Source organism: Thamnophis sirtalis, unplaced genomic scaffold (assembly GCF_051295495.1).
Source record: "Thamnophis sirtalis isolate CommonGarterSnake01/CBP01778 unplaced genomic scaffold, rThaSir2_p1.2 scaffold_8, whole genome shotgun sequence".
Lineage (NCBI taxonomy): Eukaryota > Metazoa > Chordata > Lepidosauria > Squamata > Natricidae > Thamnophis > Thamnophis sirtalis.
Window position 1 is genome coordinate 72,696,129 of NW_028261388.1, and position 14,006 is coordinate 72,710,134.

General features: G+C 46.6%; 1 long non-coding RNA gene across 1 annotated transcript; it reads left to right on the top strand.

Annotated features, from left to right (window-relative positions):
* The first annotated feature begins 2,448 nt into the window (after positions 1-2,448).
* On the top strand, positions 2,449-3,136 carry LOC148044490 (uncharacterized). The gene is made up of 3 exons (XR_015697590.1): positions 2,449-2,573; positions 2,880-2,972; positions 3,093-3,136. It is a non-coding gene; the product is annotated as an uncharacterized LOC148044490 (long non-coding RNA).
* The last annotated feature ends 10,870 nt before the right edge of the window (positions 3,137-14,006 follow it).

Here is a 14,006-nt window from a genome sequence, read left to right on the forward strand (position 1 = left end):
TGACAGTTGCAGGGACGTTTTGAATCGCTGACATCTCGCAATAAACATCTTACTCTCTGATTCCATGGCTCCTGCGTCTTTCCCTCAAACATATTTAACACTGGTGACGAGGATGGGATATGCGATTCCCGCAGAACTGGAAAACAAAAATGAAGAATAAGCCAGTCGCGGCCCCCGAAAATCAGACACAAAAGCCACAACAGAGAACCAATGGCCAGCATGCACTCAGCAACAGCAGTAGCCACCGTGAAGCCTTCCATCTACGCCAACTTGAAGGACGAGCCACGCCAACTCCAAGGACGAGCCAAAGACCGCGAAGGCCAACCTCGGCTGAAACTGCCTGCCTGTCTGCAGCCGCTGCTGCCATCCGTCTCCTCACGGATTTCTATCTGCATAATACAAACTGTCTGCAGCTGCTGCTGCCTGGAGCCTCCGCTGCTCCACCTGCATTACAAAGCTGCCTACCTCCCAAGGACACCTGCCTTACAAAGCTGCCTGCCTCCCAGCTCCACCTTCTGCAAGGTTTACACGCTGACTCCACTGCTGACCAACAACCGGGAGAAGCGAGGCCTGGCGCTGGACATGAAGTTGAAGCACGAGGACACCAACCTGCCTCCAAAGGAGCAACTCTAGCCGCCATTCCTGCTCACAACCCTAGCCGCCATTCCTGCTCGCAGAAACCCCCCCCCCCCCGCCAACATAAACCGCAATGTCCAACCAAAGTTACCGACAGGCTTGGACTTTCTTTGAATTGTAAATTTTGAATTGTAAATGTTGAACATGGACAACACACACAAAAAAGGAAAAAAATAAAACACAAAGCAAATAACTGGGGGGGACAAATGTTAGAGGAGTGTTGAGTATGCAAATAACTGGGGGGAAGGAGTGTTATATATGCAAATGTTCCTGTTACCAGCTCTCTGATTGGCTGGTCATTTGACAGTTGCTTTGGGCTCGAGTATAAATACCCTGACAGTTGCAGGGACGTTTTGAATCGCTGACATCTCGCAATAAACATCTTACTCTCTGATTCCATGGCTCCTGCGTCTTTCCCTCAAACATATTTAACACTTTTGGCCAGGACGGCACAGGAACTGGAAGACCAGCGGGGAGAATGGGAGACACATCATGTGTCTGATGGCGGCACATCTTCCTCTCCTGGGGTAAGGGCGCTTCTGCAAGAACGCCAGTTCATGCTTCAAAACCGGGTGGGGGAAGGGAGGAATTCCCACTTGGGGGGAACCTAGCCAGCCCACATTGTCAGCCACATTTCCCATGGTCTGCTGTCTCTTTGCCCTCTATAATGCAGCCCTTCTTCCCGGGGAAGATAAACATGCAGAGGACTTTTAATTTATGCCTTCAATAAACAATTGTTTCTTGCAGGTTGTGATGGGTGGTCCTGCCACCACCCGGAGTCCCAGGAAGGAAGATGTCAGGCCAGCTCTCATTTCCCTGAGGTAAGTTCTCAGCTGAGGGATTCTGAAGCCCCCAAGAGAAGGGCTAGAAGAAAGGTTGGCAGAGGGCAGGCATCTCTACCCTCTGCCTCTACCTCTGCTAACAAAAGAATGACTTTGGTCTCTCCCCAGAAATGAGAGCTGTTTGAAGTGGACGCCGCGGCTACCTACAATTTGGGAGACCTGCACTGAGTCGGTAAGGCCAGACCAGCTCCTCCCCATGGTGGTGGCAGAAGCCCTGACTCTGTGCATTGGTTAAAATGCAAAGAGACAGAATATTTGCATTCTTATTGCAGGACCCATCGGAAGAATTCCATCCGATGGGGACGGCTCGGAGCCCAGTGCAGGAGGGAAGCGGTGACTGCCTTTCAGGGTAGGTATCACTTCGGAGGGTGAAACACTTGCAGAGGGGAGGCATCTCAGGGGAATCCCACTGGAAGGCCACGTCCTTTGGCAGGCCAGCCGGAAGGGCTCCGAGAGCTTCCACATGACCACTCTTACAAAAGGTCCCAGGGCTTCTTTTGATCTTTGGCCCTTTTGTTTTCTCCCCCCAGAGAGGAAAGGCAGGAGCACCGCAGGCCGCGGCTGTCCACCCTTTTGGAGACCTCCACTGAGTTGGTAAGAACTGGACAATTCCTCCCCATGTAAAAAGAAGGAGCCCTGTCTCTGTGGATTTCTTCATATGCTAACGGACAAAATATTGACATTTTGATTCCAGGAACCACAGGACCAACCAGTGGAGGAGGAGCTCTCTCCTGGGCAGGACCCCTCTTCTCCAGAGGTAAGAAAGTTTTGGCAATGGGGCCGATGGTTAGGGTTAGGGTTAGGGCTATGCCACGACTCCTGATGGGAGTGGGAGAAATTTCTAAGCTTAAAGCTTGCAAAGGCTCTCTTGCTGTTGGCCCCTAGGGCCTGAATGCACCCTATCTTCCAGCAATATTATTGGGATGCAGAAAGCTTTAGCCTCCATATTGTTATTTGCAGGATTCGCTGACCGTCCTGTTGGGCTCCAGGACCAGCAGCCTCTGTGAGGTGGACTCCCTTGCTGACCTCCTGGAGGAGGAATCTGAGGATAGCTGGGACCAGGATGCAGAGGCCAGCTCCTCTTCCAGTCCATGGGTAAGAAAGACAAAGTGTTTTCAGTTGGGCAGGGACAGAGTCCTCTAGTCAGTTCTCCTAACCTGAGGGACCTGTGCTGGAGCGCTCTGGGCAGTGGAGCAAGGGGACACCCGGCCCTTCGGACAAGATACTTAGTCTAACTATAGTATATGGACCCAAGCTCTGGTATGACTGGTTCCTTTGCTGCAAAGCATCAGGGACCAGTGTTCTAAATGGGAAATGTGATCCCCATTCAATAGTCCCTTTTTTAAGGAATTCTGAGTTTCGTTTCTCTGATTGCTTAAGAGGAATCATTGTTGTTCACAGGATTCTCCAGAGGAAGAAGACACTCTGGAGGATCTCAGCAGCCTGGAAGAGGACATCCTGGACTCCCTGGACCGCCTTCTTAAATAAGAAGAGGTATGAGCCCCACAGATGGGAAGGTCTCCAATATGCTACCTGGGAAGAGCGGAGGGCAGGTACAAGTAGCTCTACAAAGAGCAACATGGTACTAATAATAGTCTTTGATTTCTCCCCCAGATGCTTCCTCAGATTCCCCTCCAGAGGTCAGCTTGGAGGAGGAGGAACCAGCCCAGGCACCTCAGGAGGTGAGTTGGTCAATGGTCCCAAGCAGCCTGTCAAGAGTGATTTGGCTGAAACAACAGCTGCCACAGGGCAGCCCTGAGGCTTCAGGTGGGGAAAGCAGGCAGCTGCCAGCTTGCTAGTGAGGAGGAGGAGGAGGAATTGCCTCCTAGATCCCTTCTAATTCTGTTATTCTCTGCCTACAGGACGCCTTCAGTAATGGAGCTGGAGGACAGAACCTCCCGACCCACAAAGCCCTGCATGGCTATATTTGTTGTTGTTGTTTTGTTGTTGTTATTGTTATTATTGTTGTTGTAGTTGTTTGTTCTTAGTTTCTTCTATTTGTTATTTTATTTATATTGTTATATTGTTATTTATATTTATTTTATTTATATTGTTAAATTTTGTTTATATTGTTAGAAATAAAATCAATGGTTAAAAAAAGTTTAAACGACTCAAATGTCTATACACCAATGCACAGAGTATGAGGAATAAACAGGGTGAATTAGAAATTCAAGTAAATGAGGGCAGATACTATATTGTGGCCATTACAAAAACTTGGTGGGATAAAATCCACAAATGGAACATAGAGCTAGAAGGATTTAAATTATTTAAAAGTAATAGACCAAATAAAAGAGGAGGTGGAGTTGCACTATATATAAGAAATAACTACATCTCTACAGAAATAGAGCACAACAATGATGAGAACTATCTTGAATGCATTTGGGTCAATATTAAAGGTTGGGGGGAAATGACATTTCCATAGGTCAATGCTACAAGCCACCCAGCCAAGCAGTGGAAGTAGATGAACATTTTGCTAGTCACTTATGTTACTAATTTATCAGCTGCAGTTATTCACTTAAGAACTGTGGCAAGAAAGGTGGTATAGTGACCAAAGTTACAATGGCATTGAAAAAAGTGACTGATGACCATTTTTCACACTTAGCGACCCTTTAGCGACCATTTTCACACTTAGCGACCCTTTAGCGACCATTTTCACACTTAGTGACCATTGCAGCATCCTCACAGTGCGAACTATTAAGCAGTGGAACAGTTTGTTTCCAAGACTTGTTTGTGCTCCATTCTTGAAATTTTCAGGAAAAGATTGGGGAATCATTTGCCTGAGATGGTAGGAAGAGCCCTTCCTTGGGCAGGGAGTTGCACTAAAAGTCGCTTCTGCCCTAGGATGCCATGGTTCCCTCCGTGCTTTGTGCCACAATGATGGTGCTTCTCTGTTGTTCATGAACCAACAACTTCACACATGAAACATACAGGCTAAAAGGCCACAAAGGGAATCAGCCACCGGCCACTCCGAGACCCAGGTGAGCTGCCCTCCTTGGGTGGGTATAGAATATGGCCATTGTTTACCTGGTTGCTGGGGGAACTAGATTGCCAGTTTCCCTGAAAAGCCACTAGCCAGTGCCCAGCTGCCCATTCTCCCTTTGTGCAGTGGACGGACGTGCAGCTAGTTGGTCATGGCTCTCAGAAGGCTCTTCAGAGTAAGTGTGGCCATCTCAGCTGTCAAGAAACTGGCAGCGGGGGAGAAAGTCATACTTCTCAACTCTTCTGACTGATTGACAGCTATTTCTCTTCTCTTCACAGAACATCCGGAAAAGGTGTTTGCACCTTTTCTGTTGTCTGAAGAGCAACGTTGAAGACCTTCCTGTGCCTCCTGACAGGTACCACCCCCTTTTCCTTAAACCCTGGGCATGGTGGGGCACCATTGATGGACTGCAGAGTCTGTAAGAGCCTCTCCCCAAATGGCTTTCTGTCCAGAAGGGGCTTCAGGGCGAAAAGATGGGCAGGGTGACTGGTTGGGCTGAGAAAGGAGATGTTAGATGGATGTTTTTTACCTTTCTCTTTTGGCCAGGACGGCACAGGAACTGGAAGACCAGCGGGGAGAATGGGAGACACATCATGTGTCTGATGGCAGCACATCTTCCTCTCCTGGGGTAAGGGCGCTTCTGCAAGAACGCCAGTTCATGCTTCAAAACCGGGTGGGGGAAGGGAGGAATTCCCACTTGGGGGGAACCTGGCCAGCCCACATTATCAGCCACATTTCCCATAGTCTGCTGTCTCTTTGCCCTCTGTAATGCAGCCCTTCTTCCCGGGGAAGATAAACATGCAGAGGACTTTTAATTTATTCCTTCAATAAACAATTGTTTCTTGAAGGTTGTGATGGGTGGTCCTGCCACCACCCGGAGTCCCAGGAAGGAAGATGTCAGGCCAGCTCTCATTTCCCTGAGGTAAGTTCTCAGCTGAGGGATTCTGAAGCCCCCAAGAGAAGGGCTAGAAGAAAGGTTGGCAGAGGGCAGGCATCTCTACCCTCTGCCTCTACCTCTGCTAACAAAAGGATGACTTTGGTCTCTCCCCAGAAATGAGAGCTGTTTGAAGTGGACGCCGCGGCTACCTACAATTTGGGAGACCTGCACTGAGTCGGTAAGGCCAGACCAGCTCCTCCCCATGGTAGTGGCAGAAGCCCTGACTCTGTGCATTGGTTAAAATGCCAAGAGACAGAATATTTGCATTCTTATTGCAGGACCCATCGGAAGAATTCCATCCGATGGGGACGGCTCGGAGCCCAGTGCAGGAGGGAAGCGGTGACTGCCTTTCAGGGTAGGTATCACTTCGGAGGGTGAAACACTTGCAGAGGGGAGGCATCTCAGGGGAATCCCACTGGAAGGCCACGTCCTTTGGCAGGCCAGCCGGAAGGGCTCCGAGAGCTTCCACATGACCACTCTTACAAAAGGTCCCAGGGCTTCTTTTGATCTTTGGCCCTTTTGTTTTCTCCCCCCAGAGAGGAAAGGCAGGAGCACCGCAGGCCGCGGCTGTCCACCCTTTTGGAGACCTCCACTGAGTTGGTAAGAACTGGACAATTCCTCCCCATGTAAAAAGAAGGAGCCCTGTCTCTGTGGATTTCTTCATATGCTAACGGACAAAATATTGACATTTTGATTCCAGGAACCACAGGACCAACCAGTGGAGGAGGAGCTCTCTCCTGGGCAGGACCCCTCTTCTCCAGAGGTAAGAAAGTTTTGGCAATGGGGCCGATGGTTAGGGTTAGGGTTAGGGTTAGGGTTAGGGTTAGGGTTAGGGTTAGGGTTAGGGCTATGCCACGACTCCTGATGGGAGTGGGAGAAATTGCTAAGCTTAAAGCTCGCAAAGGTCTCTTGCTGTTGGCCCCGAGGGCCTGAATGCACCCTATCTTCTAGCAATATTGTTGGGATGCAGAAAGCTTAGGATTTAGCCTCCATATTGTTATTTGCAGGATTCGCTGACCGTCCTGTTGGGCTCTAGGACCAGCAGCCTCTGTGAGGTGGACTCCCTTGCTGACCTCCTGGAGGAGGAATCTGAGGATAGCTGGGACCAGGATGCAGAGGCCAGCTCCTCTTCCAGTCCATGGGTAAGAAAGACAAAGTGTTTTCAGTTGGGCAGGGATAGAGTCCTCTAGTCAGTTCTCCTAACCTGAGGGAACTGTGCTGGAGCGCTCTGGGCAGTGGAGCAAGGGGACACCCGGCCCTTGGGACAAGATACTTAGTCTAACTACACTATATGCACCCGAGCTCTGGTATGACTGGTTCCTTTGCTGCAAAGCATCAGGGACCAGTGTTCTAAATGGGAAATGTGATCCCCATTCAATAGTCCCTTTTTTAAGGAATTCTGAGTTTCGTTTCTCTGATTGCTTCACAGGATTCTCCAGAGGAAGAAGACACTCTGGAGAATCTCAGCAGCCTGGAAGAGGACATCCTGGACTCCCTGGACCGCCTTCTTAAATAAGAAGAGGTATGAGCCCCACAGATAGGAAGGTCTCCAATATGCTACCTGGGAAGAGCGGAGGGCAAGTACAAGTAGCTCTACAAAGAGCAACGTGGTACTAATAAAAGTCTTTGATTTCTCCCCCAGATGCTTCCTCAGATTCCCCTCCAGAGGTCAGCTTGGAGGAGGAGGAACCAGCCCCAGGTACCTCGGGAGGTGAGTTGGTCAATGGTCCCAAGCAGCCTGTCAAGAGTGATTTGGCTGAAACAACAGCTGCCACATGGCAGCCCTGAGGCTTCAGGTGGGGAAAGCGGGCAGCTGCCATCTTGCTAGTGAGGAGGAGGAGGAGGAATTGCCTCCTAGATCCCTTCTAATTCTGTTATTCTCTGCCTACAGGACGCCTTCAGTAATGGAGCTGGAGGACAGAACCTCCCGACCCACAAAGCCCTGCATGGCTATTGTTGTTGGTTTTTGTTGTAGTTGTTGCTTTTGTTGTAGTTGTTGTTGTTGTTATTGTTATTATTGTTGTTGTTGTTTGTTCTTAGTTTTTTTAATTTGTTATTTTATTTATATTGTTATTTATATTTATTTTATTTATATTGTTAAAAAAATTTTATATTGTTAAAAATAAAAGCAATGGTTCAAAAAAATTTAAAGGACTCATGTCTATATACCAGATTCGTATTCATGATGGTTTCAGTGTCCTGGGGTCATTTTAATTCCGTTTTGACAAAGTCAAATGGGGAAACCAGATTCACTTATGTTACTAACTTATCAGCTGCAGTTATTCACTTAAGAACTGTGGCAAGAAAGGTGGTATAGTGACCAAAGTTACAATGGCATTGAAAAAAATGACTGATGACCATTTTTCACACTTAGCGACCCTTTAGCGACCATTTTCTCACTTAGCGACCGTTGCAGCATCCTCACAGTGACAACCATTAAGCAGTGGAACAGTTTGTTTCCAAGACTTGTTTGTGCTCCATTCTTGAAATTTTCAGGAAAAGATTGGGCAATCATTTGCCTGAGATGGTAGGAAGAGCCCTTCCTTGGGCAGGGAGTCGGACTAAACGTCGCTTCTGCCCTAGGATGCCATGATTCCCTCTGTGGTTTTGCCACAATGATGGTGCTTCTCTGTTGTTCGTGAACCAACAACTTCCCACCTGAAACATACAGGCTAAAAGGCCACAAAGGGAATCAGCCACCGGCCACTCCGAGACCCAGGTGAGCTGCCCTCCTTGGGTGGGTATAGATTATGGCCATTGTTTACCTGGTTGCTGGGGGAACTAGATTGCCAGTTTCCCTGAAAAGCCACTAGCCAGTGCCCAGCTGCCCATTCTCCCTTTGTGCAGTGGACGGACGTGCAGCTAGTTGGTCATGGCTCTCAGAAGGCTCTTCAGAGTAAGTGTGGCCATCTCAGCTGTCAAGAAACTGGCAGCGGGGGAGAAAGTCATACTTCTCAACTCTTCTGACTGATTGACAGCTATTTCTCTTCTCTTCACAGAACATCCGGAAAAGGTGTTCGCACCTTTTCTGTTGTCTGAAGAGCAACGTTGAAGACCTTCCTGTGCCTCCTGACAGGTACCACCCCCTTTTCCTTAAACCCTGGGCATGGTGGGGCACCATTGATGGACTGGAGAGTCTGTAAGAGTCTCTCCCCAAATGGCTTTCTGTCCAGAAGGGGCTTCAGGGCAAAAAGACGGGCAGGGTGACTGGTTGGCCTGAGAAAGGAGATGTTAGATGGATGTTTTTTACCTTTCTCTTTTGGCTAGGACGGCACAGGAATTGGAAGACCAGCGGGGAGAATGGGAGACACATCATGTGTCTGATGGCGGCACATCTTCCTCTCCTGGGGTAAGGGCGCTTCTGCAAGAATGCCAGTTCATGCTTCAAAACCGGGTGGGGGAAGGGAGGAATTCCCACTTGGGGGGAACCTGGCCAGCCCACATTATCAGCCACGTTTCCCATGGTCTGCTGTCTCTTTGCCCTCTATAATGCAGCCCTTCTTCCCGGGGAAAATAAACATGCAGAGGACTTTTAATTTATGCCTTCAATAAACAATTGTTTCTTGCAGGTTGTGATGGGTGGTCCTGCCACCACCCGGAGTCCCAGGAAGGAAGATGACAGGCCAGCTCTCATTTCCCTGAGGTAAGTTCTCAGCTGAGGGATTCCGAAGCCCCCAAGAGAAGGGCTAGAAGAAAGGTTGGCAGAGGGCAGGCATCTCTACCCTCTGCCTCTACCTCTGCTAACAAAAGGATGACTTTGGTCTCTCCCCAGAAATGAGAGCTGTTTCAAGTGGACGCCGCGGCTGCCTACAATTTGGGAGACCTGCCCTGAGTCGGTAAGGCCAGACCAGCTCCTCCCCATGGTAGTGGCAGAAGCCCTGACTCTGTGCATTGGTTAAAATGCCAAGAGACAGAACATTTGCATTCTTATTGCAGGACCCATCGGAAGAATTCCATCCGATGGGGACGGCTCGGAGCCCAGTGCAGGAGGGAAGCGGTGACTGCCTTTCAGGGTAGGTATCACTTCGGAGGGTGAAACACTTGCAGAGGGGAGGCATCTCAGGGGAATCCCACTGGAAGGCCAAGTCCTTTGGCAGGCCAGCCGGAAGGGCTCCGAGAGCTTCCTCATGACCACACTTACAAAAGGTCCCAGGGCTTCTTTTGATCTTTGGCCCTTTTGTTTTCTCCCCCCAGGGAGGAAAGGCAGGAGCACCGCAGGCCGCGGCTGTCCACCGTTTTGGAGACCTCCACTGAGTTGGTAAGAACTGGACAATTCCTCCCCATGTAAAAAGAAGGAGCCCTGTCTCTGTGGATTTCTTAATATGCTAACGGACAAAATATTGATATTTTGATTCCAGGAACCACAGGACCAACCAGTGGAGGAGGAGCTCTCTCCTGGGCAGGACACCTCTTCTCCAGAGGTAAGAAAGTTTTGGCAAAGGGGCCGATGGTTAGGGTTAGGGTTAGGGTTAGGGCTATGCCACGACTCCTGATGGGAGTGGGAGAAATTGCTAAGCTTAAAGCTTGCAAAGGCTCTCTTGCTGTTGGCCCCCAGGGCCTGAATGCACCCTATCTTCTAGCAATATTATTGGGATGCAGAAAGCTTTAGCCTCCATATTGTTATTTGCAGGATTCGCTGACCATCCTGTTGGGCTCCAGGACCAGCAGCCTCTGTGACGTGGACTCCCTTGCTGACCTCCTGGAGGAGGAATCTGAGGATAGCTGGGACCAGGATGCAGAGGCCAGCTCCTCTTCCAGTCCATGGGTAAGAAAGACAAAGTGTTTTCAGCTGGGCAGGGACAGAGTCCTCTAGTCAGTTCTCCTAACCTGAGGGAACTGTGCTGGAGCGCTCTGGGCAGTGGAGCAAGGGGACACCCGGCCCTTCGGACAAGATACTTAGTCTAACTACACTATATGCACCCAAGCTCTGGTATGACTGGTTCCTTTGCTGCAAAGCATCAGGGATCAGTGTTCTAAATGGGAAATGTGGTCCCCATTCAATAGTCCCTTTTTTAAGGAATTCTGAGTTTCGTTTCTCTGATTGCTTAAGAGGAATCATTGTTGTTCACAGGATTCTCCAGAGGAAGAAGACACTCTGGAGAATCTCAGCAGCCTGGAAGAGGACATCCTGGACTCCCTGGACCGCCTTCTTAAATAAGAAGAGGTATGAGCCCCACAGATGGGAAGGTCTCCAATATGCTACCTGGGAAGAGCGGAGGGCAAGTACAAGTAGCTCTACAAAGAGCAACACGGTACTAATAATAGCCTTTGATTTCTCCCCCAGATGCTTCCTCAGATTCCCCTCCAGAGGTCAGCTTGGAGGAGGAGGAACCAGCCCCAGGCACCTCGGGAGGTGAGTTGGTCAATGGTCCCAAGCAGCCTGTCAAGAGTGATTTGGCTGAAACAACAGCTGCCACATGGCAGCCCTGAGGCTTCAGGTGGGGAAAGCAGGCAGCTGCCATCTTGCTAGTGAGGAGGAGGAGGAGGAGGAATTGCCTCCTAGATCCCTTCTAATTCTGTTATTCTCTGCCTACAGGACGCCTTCAGTAATGGAGCTGGAGGACAGAATCTCCCCACCTACAAAGTGCTGCATGGCTATTGTTGTTGTTTTGTTGTTGTTATTGTTATTATTGTTGTTGTTGTTGTTTGTTCTTAGTTTCTTCTATTTGTTATTTTATTTATATTGTTATATTGTTATTTATATTTATTTTATTTATATTATTAAATTTTGTTTATATTGTTAGAAATAAAAGCTATGATTAAAAAAAGTTTAAACGACTCAAATGTCTATACACCAATGCACAGAGTATGAGGAATAAACAGGGTGAATTAGAAATTCAAGTAAATGAGGGCAGATACTATATTGTTGCCATTACAAAAACTTGATGGGATGAAACCGACAAATGGAACATACAGCTAGAAGGATTTAAATTATTTAAAAGTAATAGACCAAATAAAAGAGGAGGTGCGATTGCACTATATATAAGAAATAACTACATCTCTACAGAAATAGAGCACAACAATGATGAGAACTATCTTGAATGCATTTGGGTCAATATTAAAGGTTGGGGGGAAATGACATTTCCATAGGTCTATACTACAAGCCACCCAGCCAAGCAGTGGAAGTAGATGAACATTTTGCTAGTCAGCTAACTAAGGTATGTAGGAATCACACCACAATAGTAATGAGGGATTTTAACTACCCTGACATCAACTGGGAAACAAACTCTGCACCAAGTGGAAGATCCAACAGGTTCCTAACAAACCTAGCAGACAACTTTGTTTCCCAAAAAGTAGAGAAGGGAACAAGGGAATCAGCCATATTGGACTTAATTCTCACTAACAGAGAGGAAATGATAGAAGGTGTTGAAGCCAAAGGAACCCTGGGGGCAAGTGACCATGCAATATTGGAATTCAATATTATGCAAACATAAGTAGTAGAACAAAAACAAACTAGAGTCTTGGACTTTAAAAGAGCTAATTTCAATAAACTTAGAGACAGCTTGGGAAGAATTCCATGGATGAGAATCCTCAAGTGGAAAACAACTCAAGAAGCTTGGGAAATTTGGAAAAATGAGATTACAAAAGCCCAATATAACACAATACCAATGAAGAAGAAATACCAGCTGCAGTTATTCACTTAAGAATTGTGGCAAAAAAGGTGGTATAGTGACCAAAGTTACAATGGCATTGAAAAAAGTGACTGATGACCATTTTTCACACTTAGTGACCATTTTCACACTTAGCGACCATTGCAACATCCTCATAGTCACGTGATCAAAATTTTGATGTTTGGCAACAGATTCGTATTTATGATGGTTTCAGTGTCCTGGGGACATTTTAATTGCCTTTTGACAAAGTCACATGCGGAAACCAGATTCACTTATGTTACTAACTTATCAGCTGCAGTTATTCACTTAGGAACTGTGGCAAGAAAGGTGCTATAATGGGCTTAGTGACCAAAGTTACAATGGCATTGAAAAAAGTGACTGATGACCATTTTTCACACTTAGCGACCATTTTCACACTTAGCGACCATTTCAGCATCCTCATGGTTATGCGATCAAAATGTTGATGTTTGGCAATTGATTCGTATTTATGATGGTTTCAGTGTCCTGGGGACATTTTAATTGCCTTTTGACAAAGTCAAATGGGGAGACCAGATTCACTTATGTTACAAACTTATCAGCTGCAGTTATTCACTTAAGAACTGTGGCAAGAAAGGTGGTATAATGGGCTTAGTGACCAAAGTTACAATGGCATTGAAAAAAGTGACTGATGACCATTTTTCACACTTAGCGAACATTTTCACACTTAGCGACCGTTGCAGCATCCTCATGGTCACATGATCAAAATGTTGATGTTTGGCAACAGATTCGTATTTATGATGGTTTCAGTGTCCTGGGGACATTTTAATTGCCTTTTGACAAAGTTAAATGGGGAAACCAGATTCACTTATGTTACTAACTTATCAGCTGCAGTTATTCACTTAAGAACTGTGGCAAGAAAGGTGGTATAGTGACCAAAGTTACAATGGCATTGAAAAAAGTAACTGATGACCATTTTTCAAACTTATAGTGGTTCAAATGTTAACGTCCAGTCCACCGAGCCATTCAAGGACAGTGTCCACATTGAAAAAATCAGACATTAGGCCAGTGCAAGCTCTCGATGGACACTCAGACACGATGCGATGGATATTTTGTCAAGGAGCACCACGGTCACACTGAGGGTTTGAGACACCACCCCACTCAACAATGAGTCCTGCAGACACCATGCTGGGCACGGATCCCGCTCAGAGCTGTCCCCTGCTGGTGAGGAAGGTAAACACCTTAAGACCGTTGCCACGTATTTAGAGAGCCAGGAGTTCTCTAAGATGTCCGACTGCCAACTGTCATTAACTGCCAATTCTTCAGTGTAGTCTGGCTGCCAATTCTTGCTAGTTGTTTGATTCACACTACTATCCAGGATGCACCACGAGGAGGCAAACTGGTATCACACCCCATAGCTTTCAGATATGAAAGCTTCAAACAGATATAAGCATTTCTGCATGACTTAAGATATGAATTTATGATTTGAAAATCTTTTTAAAAATGCTATATTACAGTGACCTGAGAGAGATGATTCAAATCATTTTTTTCTCAATAAAATTAAATTATTATTATTGTTGTTGTAGTTGTTGTTGTTATTTTGAACAAGTTGGGAAACAATTCATTTATGCAACTGTCTTGTTTTATCATATCCATTTGTGCCAAAACTATTTATTTGTATACAGCCAAAAACCAGTGCTCTGAACCAACTATACGACTTCATCATATAGCCAAATTTCATTTGCTATTTGAATGTATCAAGATACTGTATATTCATAATATAATGTAATGTAATGTATTGTAATGTAATGTAATATGTATAAAAATGAAAAGAGGGACACATAGCTAAAACAGACTAACAAGAAATAGCTCAAATCTGCAAGGACAAAATCAGGAAAATTAAGTTTTAGAATGAACTAAGATGTGCAACAAATGCCAAAATAATTTTAAAAATTCAAAATGTAAAATCAAGAAAAAGGTTAAGGAAACAATTGGTCAACTAATGGGGAAAGTTGGCTAGGAGG